The 21,834-nt window shown below is 47.0% G+C and overlaps 2 long non-coding RNA genes across 2 annotated transcripts; one reads left to right on the top strand and one right to left on the bottom strand.

Moving 5' to 3' along the window:
* Positions 1-5,096: 5,096 nt before the first annotated feature.
* LOC310840248 lies at positions 5,097-13,962 on the top strand. The gene is made up of 5 exons (XR_014561870.1): positions 5,097-5,123; positions 9,436-9,515; positions 10,809-11,111; positions 11,261-11,423; positions 13,813-13,962. It is a non-coding gene; the product is annotated as an uncharacterized lncRNA (long non-coding RNA).
* Positions 10,760-14,081, bottom strand: LOC310840243. The gene is made up of 2 exons (XR_014561864.1): positions 13,961-14,081; positions 10,760-11,080 (listed from the first exon to the last, which is right to left on the bottom strand). It is a non-coding gene; the product is annotated as an uncharacterized lncRNA (long non-coding RNA).
* Positions 14,082-21,834: the final 7,753 nt, after the last annotated feature.

Genomic DNA, 21,834 nt, shown 5'->3' with positions numbered 1-21,834 from the left:
CAGGGAAGAAATAAGAAAACAAGGCTCAGGCCATATGCTGGGTTGGGGTGCAAATGGCTCGTGAATTTGCTTGTTTTCCTGTTTCCTCTGCACTGTAAACCTGCAGGCAAGGCCCAGGTTTCTTTTATCATTGTACTGCACCTTTACGACACTTAAATGCATTTTGAGAAATGCATTACAAATGAATCTTAACAGCTCCAGTGTGTGCTCAGAGGGGCAACAGATATTCTAAGCATCTTTCTGTTTAAGGTCTGTTACATTAAAACTATTCTGATTACATGACATCTCAGAAACAGCAGCTTCATATGGTGCATTTATATCATTACATTTATATACCACCTTTTTCTTCCAAGGAGCTCAAGGTGGTGCACAGGATTCTCCTCCTTCCCATTTCATCGTCACAACCCTGAGAATTAGATTAGGCTAAGGGATGGCGACTGGCCCAAGGTCACCCGGGGAGCTTCATGACATTATTCACAATTTTGCACCAGAGCCCTTGGGAATAATGCCTCACCTTTCCATTATCATTAGCACTGTCAGGGTTGTGGGTTCAAGCCCCATGTGGGGCAAAAGATTCCTACATTGCAGGGGGTTGGGCTAGATGACCCTTGTGATCCTTTCCAGCTCTATGATTCTGTTATTCTAAGGGCCAAACTAGAAGGCAATCAAAGCAATCCTAAAGGAGAGAGGCACTTCATGCAGAATGTGAGTAGCCAGAGCCAGTCTTCCTTGCATATCTAGAATAAAGGAGCGAAGCTTGCAGATCAGACAGTCTTGCAGTCTTGAGTGCCGGACATGTTGTTTAATGCAGGAAGGTTCCCCCCACAACACACTTTAGCCACCATTTATCATAACTGGGAGATGAAAGGACGGACCTCGCCTTTTAACTACATCCTTCTACAGGAGGTTGCCAATTCTTAAATGGCCTTGGCCCAGTATACCTGAAGGAGCGTCTCCACCATCATCGTTCACTGAGGTCCAGCTCCAAGGATCTTCTGGCGGTTCCCTCACTGCGAGAAGTGAGGTTACCGGGAACCAGGCAGAGGGCCTTGTCAGTGGCGGCATCCGCCCTGTGGAACGCCCTCCCATCAGATGTCAAAGAGATAAACAACTACCAGACTTTTTGAAGACATCTGAAGGCAGCCCTCTTTAGGAAAGTTTTAAATGTTTAATGCTGTATTGTTTTCAGAGTGGCTGGGGAAACCCAGTCAGATGGGTGGGGTATAAATAATAAAATTATTATTATTAAACCAACTGATTTTGTGTACGCAGCAAGGAGTGGCAGCAGAAGTGTCCAGGTAACACAGAGTGCAAGGATGGGGCAATCACCTTTTTCCTGTACCAAGACTTAGCCCTGCAGCATGTGAAATACTAACTAGTGGTGATGCCCATGAACACATTTCCAGGCTCATTATTTATGGAATATATATCCTGCCTGTGCTCTCGAAGGAAGCTGGCGAGGCAAACAGGCCCATGATTCAAAGTGAAGGCGTGCAGGACCCAGAATGGCAGAAGTGTCGAGTCGGAAAGGGACCCAGGGTCATCTAGTCCAACCCCAACAAGCACCCCGGGGGGAAGAGGCTTGTGCGGGTCTAATTCCCAGGCTGGGAGTCGCTAAGTTTCCGTGTCTGCCGTGACCTCGGGGCCCTTGAAATCCCAGTCTAGGCGACGGGGATAGCGATGCCCTCAGGAGCCTCCTAAGAGACGGGCAGCTTGCCCCGGACGCGCAATGAGGGAGACGGGAATTCTGCACATGCTCAGGAACACGAAACCCGCGCGGCTTTCCTGGCAGCGCGGCCTGAGGGGACCCGCGTGGCTGGGCGGGAAGGCGGGGAACAGCGGCGGCTGAATTTATCGGGAATATTCGTATTAAAAATGGAGTCCGCGCTGCGCTGAGGGGAATTTGGGGGTCGCGAAGCTGAGGCTAGCGGAAGGCGCCGGGGTCGGGCGTCCTTTCTGGCGGCGCGTGAGGCGGCGGGGAGACGCGGCTCTGGGGTCTCCGCCGCCGCCGGGCTTCTCCCCGCCGCCCGTTTCGCGCTCCGGCGGTCGGTCCAGGCCGCCTGGCGGGCCGGTCTAGCTGAAGCTCCGCGCAGCCTTGGCCCGAGAGTCACGGTGGCCGAGTGGTTAAGGCGTTGGACTCGAAATCCAATGGGGTTTCCCCGCACAGGTTCGAATCCTGTTCGTGACGGCGGTCTCGTTTTTATGGGGGGAGGCGCCATCTCCTTTTAACTGGGCATCCCGCTCCCCCGGGTTACAAAATAAAATAGAATATAACGAAAAGAACCGAGGCGGAAAGCCGTTTAAGAATCGCGAGGGAGGGCGGGCAGCGATCGTCGCCGCGTTTAAACGGAAGGCGGAGAAGCTCCAATTGCGAGGGGAGGGGGGAGGGGGGAGGGGGGAGGGCGGGGCTGTCGAAGGCGGAGCTTGAGCGCTAGAACGGGCGGATCGCGGATCACACGCGTCACCGCCACGTCTGACCTTCCCATCCGCATCCCGTTAAGGCCAAAGAGTTCCTACGGTGGGTCTCAAACATTTTTTCTAGGCTTCACTTTCAGAGTAAAAATTGGATTGTGCCACACTTAATTTTCTATTGATAAGAAATACATTGGGAAACAAAACAATTCATAGTAGTTGCTTGACTTACAGTATAGAACACAACTACTTTATAATATGATCATGGAACCTCCAGAAAGTATAAAACAATGCAGTTACATAAGAACATGAATCATCCCAAAATGCAATTATAAACGAGCCTCTTACATATGTACTTTAAGTATGTATACAAACTCAATGGGAGGTGTGAGCTTGCTTTTGCCACGTAATCACTTTTATATTAATAATAATAATAATAATAAATTTTATTTATATCCCGCCCTCCCCAGCCGAAGCCGGGCTCAGGGCGGCTAACAACACTAAAACAGTACAACAGATAAATATTACAGTGGTACCACCTCTGGTTGCGAACAGGATCCATTCCGGAGCCCCGTTCACAACATGAGCAGAACACAATCTGTGTCTGCGTGTGCGCGGGTCGCGATTTGCCGCTTCTGCGCATGCGCGTGACGTCATTTTGAGCCTCTGTGCATGCGTAAGCGGAGAAACCCGGAAGTAACCCTTGCCGGTACTTCCGGGTCGCCGCAGGACGCAACCTGAAAAGATTTAACCTGAAGCGTCTTTAACCCGAGGTATGACTGTAGGTCTAATTTTGAGACAAACAAACTCATCTCATGGACACAAAGAAGCTTTTCTCTTGCTCTCATTTTGAAAAGCTATCTATCCATAGATAGATATCCTGATCCTGAAGCTGAGGCTCCAAGACTTTGGCCACCTCATGCGAAGAGAAGACTCCCTGGAAAAGACCCTGATGCTGGGAAAGATGGAGGGCACAAGGAGAAGGGGACGACAGGGGACAAGGTGGTTGGACAATGTTCTCGAAGCTACCAGCATGAGTTTGACCAAACTGCGGGAGGCAGTGGAAGACAGGAGTGCCTGGCGTGCTCTGGTCCATGGGGTCATGAAGAGTTGGACACGACTAAACGACAAATCTATCCATATTCTGCAAATGACCAAAAAAAAATAATCATTATGACACAATACAATACGGAAATGTTTCAATGCTTCTTTGATTGTCTTGCCATCCTCTCTTGCCACACCCCTTGAGAACCACAGTTACTAAGAAGGTGAGGTGATATCGTATTATTGCCCTTGGGAGACTAGCTGCTGTCAGGCTGGGGCAAAAGCATACCCCCCCAGGGCTATTTTTATAGCACCATGAATGCTAGAAAATGAATGCTAGGAGCAGAACATGAGGAAGGGGGTAGAGTCTTCCTTGGAGCCAGAGAGACCCCCAGGAAGGGGGAGAAGGCCGATGGCGTTGGGCAGTGAGAGAGATGGAAAATGGAGCTAGGCAGAGGTGTAGTGGTTGGAGGGCTGGACTAGGAGGACCTGGGAGAGCAGGGTTCGAATCCCCACTCAGCCATGAAGCTCCCTGGTGGACCTTGGGCCAGCCTAGTCTACTTTGCAGGGCCATTGTGAGGATAACAATTGGTGGCAGGGAGAACCATGAAGGCCAGCTTGAGCTCCTGGGAGGAAAGTGGGCTCGGAATGTCATAATAAATGATAAGAGGGGAGAGAAAAGGGGAAGACGGGGGAAGTGTGTGGAGGAGCTGAGCTCTCTGGAGACGACTAGCTGGGTCAATTTCCAGAGAGCCAAGGCTGTTCAGGGGACCCCAGGACTCACACCACACCCCCAGGAGACCAAGAGAAAGGGAAGGAATCCTACTTACAGTCTGCACATTTTGTTCACGAAAAATTCCCACCCTCCTCTCTAAACTAGCTCTCTAAAATGCCCACCCAAGCCTAACTCTGACCCCACCCCAGCCCCGCCCTAACCCAACACTTACCTTACCCCTAACTACTCCTCTATGCACAAAATAAATATATACAAAATATATACCAAATGTGCACAAAATAAAAATGCAAAATAAAAAATATGGAAATAAAGAACAAAAAATAAAAAAGTAAAATGAAAGTGTTAAAATGAAAAAGTAAAAATAAATCAAATCAAATGAATCAAATAAAAGTAATAAATCAAATAAAAATCAAAATAACAATCAAATGAACACCTCTCCTTATCTTCTCCAACCACCACCACCAACTCCTCTCTCCTCCACTTGCCTCACTACTAACCCACAATGGCCCCTGCAAGTAGGTGCCTTTTAAGGGAGAAGCAAGTGATGTCACAAAGGAGGGCAGGTCCTTGTCACCGTGGCACCCCCCCCCCCCCGGACCTGGCCTCTCCTGAGAGGTGATGCTCCTCTGTCAGAACTTGGAGGCACCTGCTGTTCCACCTGCTGCATCTTCTCTCGGCAGATTCACCTCGACATTTCACATCCTTCTTCCTGCTGCCCCATTTCCAAAGGGAGACCATCCCCACGTCCTTTAAGGCAGGCTTGGGGTCTCCATAGTGCAGGATTCGACCATCTGCTTTGCATACAGGTCTTCTGTCCTGGGCAGCATCTCGGGGGGGGGGGGCTGGGAATGTGTGTCCCCCATATGAAACCCTGGAGAACTGCTGCTGGTCAGTGCAGGCTACTTGAAGAAGGATATTGAGCAGCTAGAAGGTGAGCAGAGGAAGGCAACCAGGATGATGAAGGGTCTGGAAACCAAGCCTGATGAGGAACGGTTGAGGCAGTTGGAAACCAAGCCTCATGAAGAACGGTTGAGGCAGCTGGGTATGTTTAGCCTGGAGAAAAGGAGACTGAGGAGAGAGGAGAGCCAATATCTGAGGGCTGCAAGAGGGAGCAAGCTTGTTTTCTGCTGCTCCAGAGGGGAGGACAGGAGAGGAGATTCGGACTAAACATTAGGAAGAACTTTCTGATGGTAATACTCTCTGTGACGGTGGTGGACTCTCTTTCCTTGGAGGCTTTTAAGCAGAGGTTGGATGCCAATCTGCGAGGGATTCAGCTGCAATTTGGGAAGCGCATAGCACTGGCCTACTTTACAGGGTTGTTGTAACCACACAGGGCTGCTGAGCATCCGAAAGTGCCTGACAAATGTTGAGCCTTCCATTTCATTGTGGGGAACAGCTGCAGCGCATCAGGAGGCATCCCTCAACTTCTGTTTCTTCTCTCTCCTCCAGCCAAAGGGGCTGGGCTGGATTACCAAATAGGCAGAGTAGGCCCTGGCCTATGCGCCCCATACTTTTTAGGGGTCCAGTGACAATGGATCAAAATACTATTGATTTGATCTTGAAAGAAAATTACAACCAAGCTTTCTTAGTTCAATGTTATTCCAGCGTGCGCACGAGGCCTGCCCCCCCCCCCCCCGCCCAGATTTTGACTGCCAATGGGCCTCCACTGGGTTTAATCCAGCACTGCCCTGTAAACAGCCCAGTATATGCAATAATATTGTGCATTTCAAATGTTCATGTACACAGCACTAGGAAAGGTCCTTCTGGTGGGTATATATGTATTGAAAGGTATATGCTCGAGGGTTTCCTATAGGCATCTAGCTGGCCACTGTGAGAACAGGATTCTGTGAGATGGGATTCAGCAGAGCTCTTCCCAGCAGCATAGCTAGCCACTCTGGTGCCGGGTGTGCCCATGCGTCCTGCAGTCGATGGTGGGGCAAGCTGCCCATGCATGGAGCCCCTCTGCTGCCTCCACCTCAGCTGTAGGGTGGCTGAGGGAGAGGTGGTGGGCAGACTAGGGTTACCAGACGTCCCCGTTTCCTGGGGACAGTCCCCGGATTTGCGAATAAGTCCCTGGACAAATTCTATCCCCAGAATGTCCCCAGATTTCATCGAATGTCCCTGGGAAACGCAGCAGTGGCAGTCTCAGCAGCCCAGAGCAGTTGGCTCTGGCTGGCTTCAGGAGCTGCTGTGATGGTGGTGCAGGGGCTCTAAGATTCAGCTTCCGGGCTGCCTCCACCTTCCCTGACCCCAGCAACTAAGCTGTGGAAGGAGGCTTCATGCTGCCTATGGGAGCAGCCTCCCAACTCCGACTTGCGTGCACAAGGCTTCTGTGTTTATGCAAAAAGCATAAATCTAGAGGGTGGTAGAGACGGATGAGCAGGTGCTGCTTGAAACTTATGGTCGGAGGCCCTCTCTCAACAACAAAGTTTGAATGGCCCTTCCAGTGGCAGTGAAGCAGCCCAGCAATGGTCCTTCTTCATTTTGATAAGAATGCCTCAATGGGAAACATGTCAGGAGGATGCATTGGTGATAATCTCTGCTAGCTGCCCCACTTCGTGTCATTACATCGTTCATGAACTTCCTACCTGTGCTGTGGCAGCCCACAGCTATTCATCCCAAATCAAAATGTGCTGTGGCAGCTTCGCCACCACTGGACGACAAGGCTACACTTCCCTTGGTCAGCTTATTTCTGTTTTGGACCATCACACAAGGGCCAGGGCAGGTCCAAAGGCCCTCTCTGCTTGCACACATATAACAATGAATACTGAACTGAATAACTGGATTGACGATGGTGATGGGTATTTGTATACTGCCCTTCATCTGAAGATCACAGGCAGTTCATAACAAAAGAATACAAAATGAGAACACAAAATACATAATGAAACAAAAACAAAGCAATGACGCCCTCCCACAAATACACACCATCAAATAAGGAAAGGGGAGAAATAGCGCCTTTTTTTAACTGTTTCTATTAGTCAGTGCCAACCATTAAAAAACTTACTGCCAACTCCCACTTCTGGCATTGGCAGCTTCTAGCATCATAGATTAGTGTGGGCGGTTGAGAACAAGACAGGCCCAGAACGTTGGCACCAGTTCTGGTACAACAGTCATTGAGGTAGGTGACACGTCGCTCAGTCCAGCCAATAGAACAAGCGCCACGCAGCTCAGGAAATGCCCAGGGGCCAGGCGATGCAGCAAGCCACGTAGCAATGGCGGTGTCAGGGAGCGGGAAAGAGTATTGGAGAGGTTGTCAAGATTACAAACAATCCACACACTATGGAGGCAAAATTGGAGAGTAGCAAAAGAAGAGAAGACCTGTTCTATATACAGTGGTGCCTCGCAAGACGAAATTAATTTGGTTCCGCAAGTCTTTTCGTCTTGCGAGTTTTTCGTCTTGCGAAGCACGGTTTCCCATAGGAATGCATTGAAAATCAATCAATGCGTTCCTATGGAAACCGCCTTCAGACCAGGTTTGGGGACAGTCTGTCCCCCGACCTCTTCTGAAGGCCGACGTGGGGGGGCGAAAGTCTTTGCTTCCCCCCCCCTTCCCGGGACAGCGGAGACTTCTCCGCTGTCCGGGGCGATCTTAAAATGCTGGCGGGCGGCAGCGCTGCCGCCCGCCAGCATTTTAAAATCCCCCGGGAAGGCAGGCAGGGGGGACAAAGACTTTTGCCCCCCACCCGCCTTCAGAAGAGGTCCAGAGGGCTCTCCAAGCTGCGGATAGCAGCCTGCTGCCCCACGCGAGGGGCAGACATTCGCAGCTTGGGGAGCCCTGCAGGACTTCCCCGCAGGGCTCTCCAAGTGGCGAATGTCGGCCCGGCGCGAGGGGCGCTCTGCTTAAGAGCGCCCCTCGCGCGGGGCAGCAGGCTGCGCACCTTCCCCTCTGTTCCCGGACCTGTCCTGAAGGCTTGCGGTGGGAGGAGGGCTTTCCACCCCACCGCCAACATTCAGAATGCTGTTCTGAATGTTGGCGGTGGGGAGGAAAAACCCTCCTCCCACCGCAAGCCCCGGGAACAGAGGAGAAGCGCTGCGCACCTTCCCCTCTGTTCCCGGACCTGTCCTGAAGGCTTGCGGTGGGAGGAGGGCTTTCCACCCCACCGCCAACATTCAGAATGCTGTTCTGAATGTTGGCGGTGGGGAGGAAAAACCCTCCTCCCACCGCAAGCCCCGGGAACAGAGGAGAAGCCCTTCGCGCCTTCGCCTCTGTTCCCGGACCTCCCACCGCAAGCCTTAGGACAGGTCCGGGAACAGAGGAGAAGGCGCGCTGCGCTTCCCCACTGTCCCCGGAGATTTCCCTATGGGCTTTCGTCTTGCGAAGCAAGCCCATAGGGAAATTCGTCTTGCGAAGCCGCTAAAAAATCGGAAAACCCTTTCGTCTTGTGGGTTTTTCGTTTAGCGAGGCATTCGTCTTGCGGGGCACCACTGTACTGTAGTTCTATAATAAGCAATTTCTTGTTTAAGTCCTCTGACCTGCTCATCATTTAAGCAGAGAATATTATATTCTCCACTAGTAAGTGCTGCTGATTGAGGCCCTGATCCTGCATCCACACTGGAGGAAACCAGGAAACCACAGGGGGTAGCCCCCCACTTTAATGCAGTCATACCTCGTGTTGCGAACATGATCCGTGTGGGAGGCACGTTTGCAACCCGCAGCGCCGTGTCTATGCACATGAGTGATGCAATTTGGCGCTTCTGCGCATGCGCGTGATGTCATTTTTGTGTTTCTGCGCATGAATGAGCGCTGAAACCCGGAAGTAACCCATTCTGGTACTTCTGGGTTCAGCGTGGTCTGCAACCCAAAAACGCACAACTTGCAGCGTTCGCAACCCGAGGTATGACTGTACATTACTAGAAACATACTGCAAATGCTCAAAACAATAATAATTATTCATGTACAGTAAATGTAAGCATTGTGTATTTGCGTAATGTTGGCATTTTGAAAAAAACAACAACTTTCCTTTGTGGACCTCATATTTTAACGTGGCTCATTATTATTATGATTTAGGGATGATTTTAATGTTTGTTGTCTTACTGTGTTTTAATTTGCTGGAAGCTGCCCGGAGTGGCTGGGGAAACCAGACGGGTGGCAGATAAATAAATGAGGATGAGGATGAGGATGATGGTGATGCAATTGATCATACCCATCAGGAAATGTTTTCCATAACTCCATACAACAAACATACAAAATATGATAGGAAATGAACCCTCTTCATATAGCGGATGCTCTGGTTCTCTTTAAGTCTGTTGTGCTCAGTGCTGTGGTGTTGCCTGGATGTCCGAATGATGTGATGCTCCCAAAATAATGCCCAGCACTGCAACTGTGAGTTCCCCTGTTCTTATTTATCACAAGGCTAATGATCATTATTTATTTCAGTTATGAATTTCTTCCCATCAAACACCCTTTTGGTGTAACATGATCGTTTTTATTCTTATTGTAATCACGGAGCAACCAGGCTTAAGAGACGAGCAAGAAAGAATAGAGAAGTGTGTGAAGGAAAGTGACAGAAGCATGCAAGGTTTAGACATATGAGCAGGAAAAACGCCTAGCTAGCTTGTGTGTGGAAACACTTGTCTTTGTGGCTAGGGTGACTGTTAGACCATACCACTGAATGCCTTGCACTCATATGGCTATAAAAACTGTGTGTAAACAAAGATCTGGGTTCCAGCCTCTGATCGCTTTTCTGATCACTCGCTGTCGCCTTTTCTGCTCAGGCAGGAAACAAATCTTTGCTTTTAGAGTATTCTCAGGGGTGACTTGTTGTTGCTAGTGAGTAAGGGACTTGGTTGTGCGAATGGACTTTAAGTGGTTCCCCCCCACATAGTAGCACATAGGTAAAGGTAAAGGGAACCCGGACCATTAGGTCCAGTCATGACTGACTCTGGGGTTGCAGCACTCATCTCGCTTTATTGGCCGAGGGAGCCGGCGTACAGCTTCCGGGTCATGTGGCCAGCATGACTAAGCCGCTTCTGGCGAACCAGAGCAGCGCACGGAAACGCTGTTTACCTTCCCGACAGAGTGGTCCTATTTATCTACTTGCACTTTGATGTGCTTTCGAACTGCTAGGTTGGCAGGAGCTGGGACTGAACAACGGGAGCTCACCCCGTCGCGGGGATTCAAACCGCCGACCTTCTGATCAGCAAGTCCTAAGCTCTGTGGTTTAACCCACAGTGCTACCCGCGTCCCACATAGCAATGTCCATTCCACTGACCAGTCCTTCCTCTTCTGCCACCCCCAAACCAGGTGAATCCTCTTAAATCTGCTATGCATCATATTCCACCTTTGGCTGATGTGCCTCACTTGCTTCAGTTCCTGCAGGATGGGATAGACAGCCCTTACAACAAGGGTATGAAATAAACTCTGATTCACAGGAATATCATGTAGGGTGGAATTGCATGTTAAACTAAAGCTTTGTGGACTACTTTTAATCATTTCAACTGCCCTTGATCATTGTTGTCTTTTTTCCTGTGGAGGAGGACGGGAAATCCTAATTTTCACCAGCATGATTCATTTTAGTTGCACTATATCCATACGCTTCAGGAAGAACAAACAAAACAAAACCCAAGTTTATTTTGCTTCCTTACCAGGAATCAATCTCTGCTTTTATTATTACAGAGGGGTATGTGCATCTTTTCAAACAGCAAATCGTCTGGGACGCCTTGTCAGTCTTGTCATTAAGAGACATTCTTCTCCAGTAACCGCGTTGCCCACTGTCATATTCAACTGGAGCAGGGTGCTTGCCTCTCTAGCAGCTTCCAAAGATACTAGGAACCAGGGGGGATCAATCCGGCGGCGCTCATAGACTTTTGAAGCTAGGATACCACACAGATGCGATGTAGGCATGTACTGGAAGTAACCAAAAGCTCTTCGCTTCTGTTTCTCAGAACCTAATAAGAATACACAAAACCTGACAACTCTGTATTCTTCTGAATTATTATTACTATTACTATTATTTAAATTTCTATACCTCCTTTCCTCCAAGGATCACACAGAAATATATAACACAGTAACAAGCAAAACCAACAAATCTTTCCCTTGCTATTAACCTTAAGTCCATATTTTCAAAGTTGCTGTTTGGCAAAATTATCAGAGAAGCCCACCAACAGACTCTGAACCTACCTTGCTTTTATAGCTCCTTCTTCTGAAATATTATGCAGAAATCCTTAATCAGATTTGGGGAAATCCTATTTGGAAGTAAACCCCATTGAGTTAATTGGATGTGTCCTCCAGGTAAGTGTATAAAGGATTGTAGCGTGTTACCTTTTGTATTATTATTATTATTATTATTATTATTATTCTTCACTAAATTTCTATACTGCCCTTCACCCAAAGATCACAGGGCAGTTTGCAATACAACAAACAAAACCAATACTGCCCCTGCCCCAACGTACAGCTTCAAAGGCAAAAGATAGTTTAATTAGCCAAAGGTGTGGGAGAAGAGGAATGTTTTTGTCCGGCGCCTAAATATATGTAATGAAGGCACCAGGCGAGCAGTGTACAAACAGGGAACCACAGAAAAGGCCCATTATTGTGTTGCCACCCTCTGGACCTCTTGCAGAGGAGGCACATGAAGAAGTCCACAGATGCTAATCTCAACGTCCGAATTGGTTCACATGGGGAGAGACAGTCCTTGAGGTATTGTGGCACCAAGCTTTTTAAGACTTTATGGGGCAAAACCAGCACTTTGAATTGGGCTCAGAAACTAAGTGGCAGCCAGTGCAGTTTGGCCAGGATCAGTGTAATACGTTCAAACCGTCTTGCCCTGGTAAGCAACATAACCCCATCAAGAGCAGGCTGCTTCACATCCATCTGGTCTAGGGAACTGCCCACTAACAGTGCCTCAGTCTCATCTGGATTGAGCTTCTGTGTGTGGGCTCTCATCCAATCCAATACCAAGTGAAGACAGTGGCCCAGCACATCCACTGCCCCACCTGCAGATGTAAAGAAGAAGCGGAGCTGAGTGTCACCAGCATATTGCTGACAATGTACTCCAAATCTGCAGATGACCCCACTCATGTAGAAACCAGCCTGGGGGATAAAATCAGACCCTGAGGAACCCCACATTGAAGGCACATTGGGGCCAAAGGGGACTTCCTAAACATCACCCTCTTGAAATTATCATCCATGCAGGACCAGAACCATCCCAAAGCACCCTAATCTGGACAGCCTCTGCAGCAGTGGCGTGCAGTCCATGAACTAGTGGGACTAGCCTAGTCCCCTTAAAGGTTCCCGGCAGGACTTTTCAGTGTACCTGCTTAGCCAGTTTCTCCAGGCTCCGTGTATGTGTACATGTGTGCATGTGCATGTGCCGCTCTCTCTCATTCATTACCTCTGCAAAGGCTGCAAAACAGCAGGACCCTGCAAAGCAATACACACAATGAGCAGGAAGTAGCTGCTTGAAGCAGAACTGCAGCCCCTTCCCCTTCAATTTTTAAGGAAGAGCAGTTGGAAAGTCTGAAGTACCTATGAGTTGGGGGTGGAGGGCAAGATCTATGCAACCTTGATATCTCACTTCCTCCCTCCTCTCCTTCAGCCACTGTGTGTGTGTGTGTGTGTTGAAAGCATGGGATTATAATAAAGTAAACCCCAGCCCCAATCTGCCAGAACCTGAAGGATCAGCAGCAACATGTAACAACCAATAACAACAGGGTCATAGGAAGGGAGATGATGAAGAAAGGGAGTGTGTGTTAAAAATGGCATTTTAACCATTTTCCGCCTGGGGTTCTTTTTCAAAAAACAAAGCAAAGCCAAACTTTTCTGGCAAATTGACAGGCTGGGGATGGACTTCCTTGGGAGGCTGTGGAAGGTTTTTAGGCATCTGATTCCTGCCTTGCAGGCAGTTGGACTGGATAACCCTTGAGGTCCCCAACTCCACACACAACCCTATCTGTTCCCCTATGAAAAAATTCACTGTACGCCACTGCTCTCCAGAAGGATACCATGGTTGAAAGCCACTGAGACGTTCAGGAGAATTAACAAGGACACATTTCCCCTGTCTCTCTCCTGACAGAGGTAATCATACAGTTTCTGTGCCAAAACCAAACCTAAACCCTGATAGAAATGGATCTAGAAAATCAGTTTCCTCCAAGAGCACCTTTGTAGTAATTAACTGAAGTTTAAGAAGGAACCCCTTGATTTTCCTACCTGCTACGAGTTAATGGGATGCTTTGTCTTTGGCCCTCAGGCTGTATTATTATTAATATTATTATTTATTGGGTTTATATAGTGCCCCATACTATATAAGGTCTGTAGCATGGGGTTGGTGAAAGACATAGCCTGGTTTCTTGGTTATTGACTGAAGATTCTCTCTTGGGTTCCTCCAAAAAAACTGATCTCAAGTAGGGATGAGGGGTGGGAAGGAATTTGATGCAGTTCATCTTTGAAAATAAAGGTTTGAAGAAGCTCTCCAACTACACATTTATTTTGCAAGGTATTGCCTTTTTACAGTTTTTAAAACAAAAGCCACTAAGCTTTTCAGATTTCTGAGTCTGCAACCTGTTGTTTGCCAAAAGCCTTCTGGTTCAATCTCTCTCTTTTCTCTTCTTCATTCTTCTTCTTCTTCTTCTTCTTCTTCTTCTTCTTCTTCTTCTTCTTCTTCTTCTTCTTCTTTTTCCTCAAGAGCTCACAAAAGGTAAGCAAATGACTATAAATTGTTGAACTGAAGTCCCATCTAAAGCACAAGATTGAAAATGGCTATTGTACTAAAGCCAGGAGACGTTACTCTTGACTGAGGAGCCAAAGAGAAGGTGCTCACAAACAGAACTTACCTGCACCCACCAGTACAAAGGCGGAGCCTGCAAGCAGGAAAGGGAGCCACAAATTCATCTTCAGAGAGCTAGAAACAGGGATCAGGCAGAGGCTTCCAGATGGACAGAGAGGCTCAATGACCGCTGGGAAGAACTGGTGAGTCGAGTGCTTCTGTTGGCCTATAAAGACATCGAGGACCAATCAGAACTTATGGGATATATGTCATGAACCAGTTCATTAATCAGAAATAATCCTGCTCACAAAAAAAGCAAAAAGCAAACAGAAGCTTTCAAATGACGCTTTCATTGGCGAAGGGCCAAAGTATACTTTTTGCCAAAAATGTGCTTCTTTCCATTGAGGGCTCGGTCAAAGTTTCTTTTTCTTCAATACCACAACTGAAGATTAGAGAATATATTGTAAAATATGCTCAGAGGGGAATATTTTCATTTCAAATTACCATTTCCTTAAAAAAAAATTGTTTCACTCACATTGCTTTCTGTTCTTTGAATAGCCGTCAATCCATTTCCATCCATTGTTATGAGAATCATAGGGTTGATATCAGAATAAGCAACTGCCTTTAATAAAGACCCACTGCACTGAGAGAAAATCAGACAACAAATAGGCCTTGTACCTAGGAACAGAAAGAGAAGTGGCCTTTCTGAATTGTCTGTTCTAGTTTCTCTTTTGCATTATTCCCATACTGCTGTCAAATACAGAAATGCTTGTTGACACTAAGTAAAAATCCCATTTAAAATTTACAACTATGTTTGTCTTCAGTGTAGTGAGACAAAACCTACTCTGCCACCCAGGGCTGTCTTTAGCAGATGTGGCACCGGGGTGCAAATATCCGCCCAGCGCCTCCAAATTACCATGGATAGGGTTGAGGTGGACATAGCTGCGCACTGCCAGTCATCCGGGGGGGGGGGGGGAGTGCAACTCTTCCCCATGCCACTGCAGGACAGCGATCCCCGCAGAGGCTTGGGGGTGAAGTTGCATCCCTCCCAAGCCTCCTCGGGACGAGAGTGGTCCCCTCAGAGGTTTAGGATGGAAGCTACACTCTCCTCCCGCAGAGGCTTGGGAGGGATGCAACTTCTCTCCCAAGCCTCTACGGGGATTGATCTCCTCCCGAAGAGACTTGGGAGGGAAGCTGCATGCCCGCTAGCCTTATGGTAGGCGGGGCGCAGCTGGCAGGCGTGCAGGGAAAGGGGAGGCCACTAACAAAGCCATGCAACTCCCCCACTTGCTGGGGCGCCCCTGAGAGACCAGCGCCCTGGCCCAATGCACCACTAAGCCCTATGGGAAAGACGGCTCTACTGCAACCCTTGGAAGTAGCCTCAAAACCCATCCAATTCAACCCTCTGACAATGCAGAAAATACACTTCTGCGACACGTCAGTTGCGGGCCATCTAGTGACTTCCAGCCATTGAAAGTCCACCGCCTTCTAAGTCAGTGTTCTCCGCTGTCCCTGCTCCATGGACAAGAACCAATAAGCAAGGTATAATGGTGGCCGCACTGTGCTTGTCCAGTGGAAAGCTGAAGCCCTTGACTTAGCATTCTTGATCAATGGCAGAAAAAAGGATGCCTTTGTTGAGCTGCGTTTCTCCTGCAAGTGATGCCCACTGCAGGCTTGGATGGTCGCTACAGCAAAGTCCCTCGGGTGAAAGAACCAAGAGATCATTTCTGAAACCTTTGCTCACACCAGCAAATTAGATGAAATTAGATGAAATTGCTATAAATTGTTGTGATGATTCAGAGTTTTAATATGAAAACACGCTAAATCGAAGCTTGTTTGTGTCTCTGATATCTTCTCTCCTTCATCATGGACGTATGTTCTGTATTATTTTATTAATACTATTGCTACAACTTTGTCGTGGCCTTTAAGTAGAACAATCAATTTATGAACTAAACTGAACAAATTACGTCTATTATTTCTATCTTAATTCCCAGTGCACTGTAATAACTTATAAAGTTGATGAATGAATGCTTGAATGGATGCTGGCTTTGCCTAAACAATTGAGAGAAGGCAATGGGATGAGGGGTGTGGATGGCTATCTCAAATAAACAGGACTTTGAGAAACAATAAGAGTTTTCAGGATTGGATTAGAGGTGAGAGCAACATTCTTTGGATTTTACAAATTGACAAGGTACAGTTTATGGAAATCACACCATCAGGGAACGGATCTTCTGGAAAGGACAATATCTTGATAAGGCAGACGATCCCCATAATTATTATGCCAACTTCTTTGTCACATGGCCGAGCAAATAAAAAAGAGGAAACAGAACTGAATGATATGAGGCAAGAAATGTATTCAGCAGACCTGCAACTTACATGAATTTAATGTATGCATTCAGCTTTATGCACTTGGTGAAATTGAAATAAATGAATAAATGAAGGAGTAAAAAGACTTTGGAAATCCTACCCACCATTGCACCCAAAATGTTATGACTATACGTGATTTTGGCTTTATGCATAATCCCTGGAACAAAAGCCCCATGTGAGTTGGGGGTCTACTGTAAAAAAAACTAACTTTGTGGACAGAGTCAGGGGAAAATGCATACAGATTTTGGGGACAGAGCAGACTACAATAGGGATTAGGGATGTCAACTGGTGTTTAATTTGGCCCCGCCTCAAACTCAGGGGCTGCTTGGCCTTGGCTGATTTATTTTAGGTGCAAGAACACAGCTCCATTTGCTCCTCAGTTCACCCATTCTCGGGCATAGCAGAAACATTACTTGGTGCAGTTGAAAACCACAACCCTCTCATAGGTAAATTCCATAATAGCATACCCTCCAACATTTCTCTGAAGGAGATAGGGACATCCTATTCTACATCAGGATGCTTCTCCCCATTTGATCTTGCTGAACACATAGACGTCATATGCACATTTACACCCGTCACCTGCAATTAAAGAATGTAAAGTGGACTGGGGACCTTTTCCTTCAATGTTATAGTAAGGGCTTCGTACACCAGTGCCACCCTTTCCTTCATTTGGTGCAGGTATTTTATTTTCAAGATAAACAGGACTCTGTTTTTGCACACACATAAACACATACTCTTTTTCTTGTTCTCAGAGATGTGGATGGAAGGGAAACGGAAAACCCAGAAACCAGGACAGCTTCCGTAATTCTGGGACTGTCCCTGGAAAACAGGGTATGTAATAGTTTCTCTTTGGCCACTTGGTTTAACCGCTTTGGAAACCACTTTGAAGTAATTTCCCATCAAGTGGTGCATTAATTATAAGTGTGCCTATGTGAATAGACAGACAAACACTGCGAGAAAAAAAGTTGAAAGCAGTGGGGTCAGATGACAATGAAATGGGGAAGAAGAAAAAAGCTCCGTGACCATTCCATAGTAGCAGTAATTGGTAACAACAGCTGATGTTGTGAACGCCCCACCATCTAACCATATGAGATCTTTTAGTGAAATGTAAATGGAGTTGTAGGTTGTGCAACCCTCAGGCAGCATGCCATGCTCAGTCTGCTGAAGCAAGGCAGTAACCAGCCCCTTCGAAAAGCTAAAAAGGGGTTTTCCGAAACATATGTAGCAAAACATACTTGTGGTGTCAGGGGTGTCCCAGCCCATTTTGCCGCCTGAGGCAAAATGGAAAGGTGCCACCTCCGCCCCTGCTTCTGTCAAAGCCTTCTTTACTGGGGTCCTGCCATAGCAAGATTTGCAAGAGTTCTGTGAGATCTCACCAGAGGCTGTCATGTGACCCTGGCGGTGGTGGCAGGATTGGCAACTGCAGGCAACTGCTCAGCCCCATAGAATTCAACAGCCCAAGACGACTGCTTCACTATGCCTTATGGTTGGGCCGGCCCTGTGTGGTGTTCGTCATTGTAACTAACTTGCACAGGTTTGCATATTAAGAGATATAGGCTTAAACATTATGCAGGTTATTTGTATAATTTGTAAGGTACCAGGTAAGGTGCAAGGGGGGGGGATGAGGAAGGGGTGGAATGTTGGGGTGTGCCGTGTGCTGATTGGCTGAAGGTGTGGAAGGTGGTTAGAGCAGGTGTGTGAGGGAAAGAGCAGGGTGGAAGGTGAAGGAGTAAGGGATAGCACGTGGTAAGATTAAGATGTGCATTAGGAATAGAGTTATCAGCAAGGCTATGAAATCCAAAGTATGCAAACACTGCTACTGAAAACAAACTATTTATTATATTTTACTAAAATAATAAAGATTTGATCATTCAGGCTATGCCCTGGATTTGACCAAGCTATCAAGCGTGTGGCAAAGTCAGAGACTTTAGTACTGAAGGGTGGCCGTGGAATGCCAGTACTTAGAAGATTGGTTAGAAACCCAAAAGGGATTGGTGACCTGAAATATATCACTCTCTTGCTCTTAAGTGGTGGTCTTGGGCAGGGGAGGGTCTGGCACCACTCACAGTGTGTCATCGTATTTAGTTTAGATCACCCCTGCTGGCCTCAGAAAAAGGAAAGCAGAAAGAGATTACTTCCCAAGGAGCTGGATCTTATAGCTTCGGATATAGGTAGAAAATACTCATTTCATACTGGTCGGGCTGCAGAAGGCAGGGAACCTGGCAAAGCCACTAACTGCCTCCTTATCTCCCTCCCAACCATTAGCCACATTCAAGGCTCAAACCTTGGATTCACCCATGATGTGGAGCTGGGAGTGAAAGGGAGCAGAACAGCCACTTCGCATTACCAATCAGATGTGGTCACATGTGGATTGCTTGAGTTTGGAGGCTCAACAAGGCACAGATTTGACCTTGCTGTAGTCTTGGTGATATCCTGTTGTGATCCTGAGGTGCAATTGGGCTCTCTGTTGGGCTCAGAATGATCCCATGTGTTGGGGGGGGGGGAGGGCTGCCTTCTCAGCTGTGAAGAAATAGTTCAGTTTTCTAAGCCAAAATGCTTGCCTGTCTGCATAGTGCATGTGTTGCACTCAATCACTGCTCTAGGTGTTTTCAAATGTTGCTTGCTATGGCATGCTGGCTCTCAAATACTGCAAAATTTTGGATTCCACTGCATAATCTCTGGAAACACTGGTACTGAGCCAAAAGTTCTCTGCAAATATTGAAGGTAAATTTTCTCTGGATGGGCAAACATTTGCATGGGCATCATGTGGCAAATGTTCTGCCCATCCAGAAAAAATTTACCTTCAACATTTGCAGATAATATAATGTGTTCCAGCTCCTGTTTACATTGTCATCATCTGCCATCCTTTTCCAAGCTTTTCCTTTTTGATCACATATTCTATGCACTGTATAATCTGCCCACTGTGCTTCACTGAATCAGTCGTAAATTAAGGTATTGTGTTGACATAGGTATCATTTCTAATGGTATTTTTCTGCTAAAAATATCTGAAGGGCACTAGCTCACGGAAAGTTGCTTGTAGATAATTGGAAGTCACAAACAATCTGCAGTTGAGTCTGGATCCAGCTCTTCATCTTCCTTCCCCCTCCTTGTTGTTTTCATTTTTGATGGACCTTCATCCTGTAGTCATGAACGTATGAAGCACCATTCCAGCATGCTGGAAGAGTTGATGAAACTACCGTTTCATCCTGAATAGATTAGCAAACAGAAGACACCTCACTGGCAGAAATAAACTAGAAAGCATGTGATGATGGTTGCCATGTGCCAAAGGCTATGTGCTAGGGATTAAATTATGTATGCTTAATTGTTGGTTTAAAACTGCTATTGTCTTTTAGTCTCCTCCTCATCAAGTCCAACAGTAGTGGTGCAAAGGAACATGATACATACCGTCCAACAATTAAGGAGGGTAGAAGAACCATAAATGAGATGAAAGTGACAAATTTTGAGGAGGGGAATAAGGCACAAGTTGAATGTGGAAAGAAGAATGGGAGAAGAAATTACAGAACATGGGTAAAACAACTTGGAAAAGCATGTGGTGGTAGGAAGGGAAAAAGGAAAGGCCTCTACTTCGATCCTCAAATTCTGCTATGTCAGGTGGAAGGCCACATTCCCAGCTGGCAGTCTGTGAAGGAGTTTGAACGCTTTCACAAACACTTGGGTTGCTGTTGGCCCTAGTTTAGTAAGGAACACATTTTGAACTACATTTCCACATTTAATTATTTAATAACGCATTTCTAATCCACACCTTCACAGATGTTCATCAAAGCAGTAGTAGCACCTGATCTCTTTTTCTGACTGGGCCCGTGCCATTCAGCATATTTCCCCAGTTGCACACAAGCTTCTCTAGAGTCGTACGAATACGATTGCTCAGCCAAAGTGGGTGCTGCCTTTTCACATTTTGATTGTGTGTGCAAACCTTGTCCACTAAAAACATGGGACTCATTTCACCATTTTCCCCCAGGTGTGGCACAGTGGTGAAAAATAATGATTCTCTTCTTTACCATGTTAGGGGAAAAATCTGGGTGCAAGGCTGCTCAGTCACCCAGCTTGTTGGGCTGAGCCCGCGGGTCCCTGCGGAATAAAGGAAGGAGTCCAGCCAACCGGAGCAAATAGCTGTAGACCAAAGTTTATTGTGCAATAGGTTCAAAGAGCAAATTTGAACCCCGAGGATGGGGTGACAAAGACTTTTAAAACTTTCCCACCATATCCCTGAATACAGTTCGTACAGCATCATTGCTACATCACTGACATGTCACAAAAGGGGAGGGGATAACCTTGGCAAACATGTCCAGACAAGTCCTTGGTACAAGATTAGCATATGCAGACATGGCACGGCAAGACTCAGGTATAAGATTACCCACCACCCAAAAGTCCAATAGAAGTTCCTTGGCATGTCTGGAGCCTGAGGCGAGTCAGGTGATGAGATTTGGCTTCCTTTGGCTAACAATGAGCCCAGCAATTGTCACCTCTGAGAACTTCCTGGAGTCCTTTTTCAAGTGGAAAATAGCTTTGGAATGGAGGAAACTGGGAAAGGAGATGATTTAATATTATTTTTAAAGCTAGGTAACTTCCCTGAGCTGTCAAGTTGAAAAGATACATTCAGGCATAATATTTGTAATATTTAAATTTAAAGATGTGCCCCCCCCCCCCGGTAATTTCCGTAACAACCTGCATAACCATACTCAACCCTTCTGAGGTACCATTTCTGGAATATTCTCTAAAGCCTCACCATATGCTGTTTCTAGTCCTGTTTATTATTAAAATCAAGCACTGAGATTGACTAGAAGAGAATCAAATTTGGTTAGATGATACAGCAACTGAAGGCTAATGGAGTAAATGGGTCTTAAATTCAGTGTCTTTATCCTCAATGCAGCTCAACCTAAATACATGGTGACTTGTTGAAGGCATTAAAAAGAAATAGATTTAGCCAGGGGAAAACTGAAGGCTGGAGTGTGTCTAGCGGGAAAGCTAAATGGCGCCATTGTCTTTCAGTCTCCTCCTCGTTGTCCAGTTGTAGTGGTGCAGAGGCAAATGATAGAACCCAGTGCCCAAGTGCTGTGGGGAGGCTGACTAAGTGAGGCCACACAAAAACTTACCCCCTGACATCAGGTGCCAGCAGGGAAGGAGGGAGCTGTCTGGCCTTAGAGACACCGGGGTGTGTGTGGGTGTGTGTCATTCTCTGCCTGGGTACCACAGCCAGCTCAGGGAGGGAAGGGTGAGGGAGCAAATCACTCAATGGGCTCACAATGCCTTGCCTGCTAACATCATGGGACATTCAGGGAGAAGGCCAGAGACTATGAAATGAATGAAACTTAAGTTTCAGGGCCCCTAATCACAGAAGCACCTTTGGTCCACATTGCTTAATTTTTTGGGTCTACTAGACCCAATCTGAGTCACACAACTCAAAAACTAAAAGACATACATCTTTCGGCTCCCGGTTCCGGTCTGCCTTAGCGGAGGCAGCTCCCACGACAGCGGGAGATCGTTGGCGAAGGAAAAACAAGAATGATTGAGGGTAATTATCCTTGCAAGTTCCCCCCAGGGACAGAGGGGAAT

Source organism: Podarcis gaigeae (assembly GCF_964106915.1).
Source record: "Podarcis gaigeae genome assembly, chromosome: 2".
NCBI classification, from domain to species: Eukaryota; Metazoa; Chordata; class Lepidosauria; order Squamata; family Lacertidae; genus Podarcis; species Podarcis gaigeae.
The sequence above is the reverse complement of the archived record's forward strand: the minus strand, read 5'-3'. Positions and strand labels throughout refer to the sequence as shown.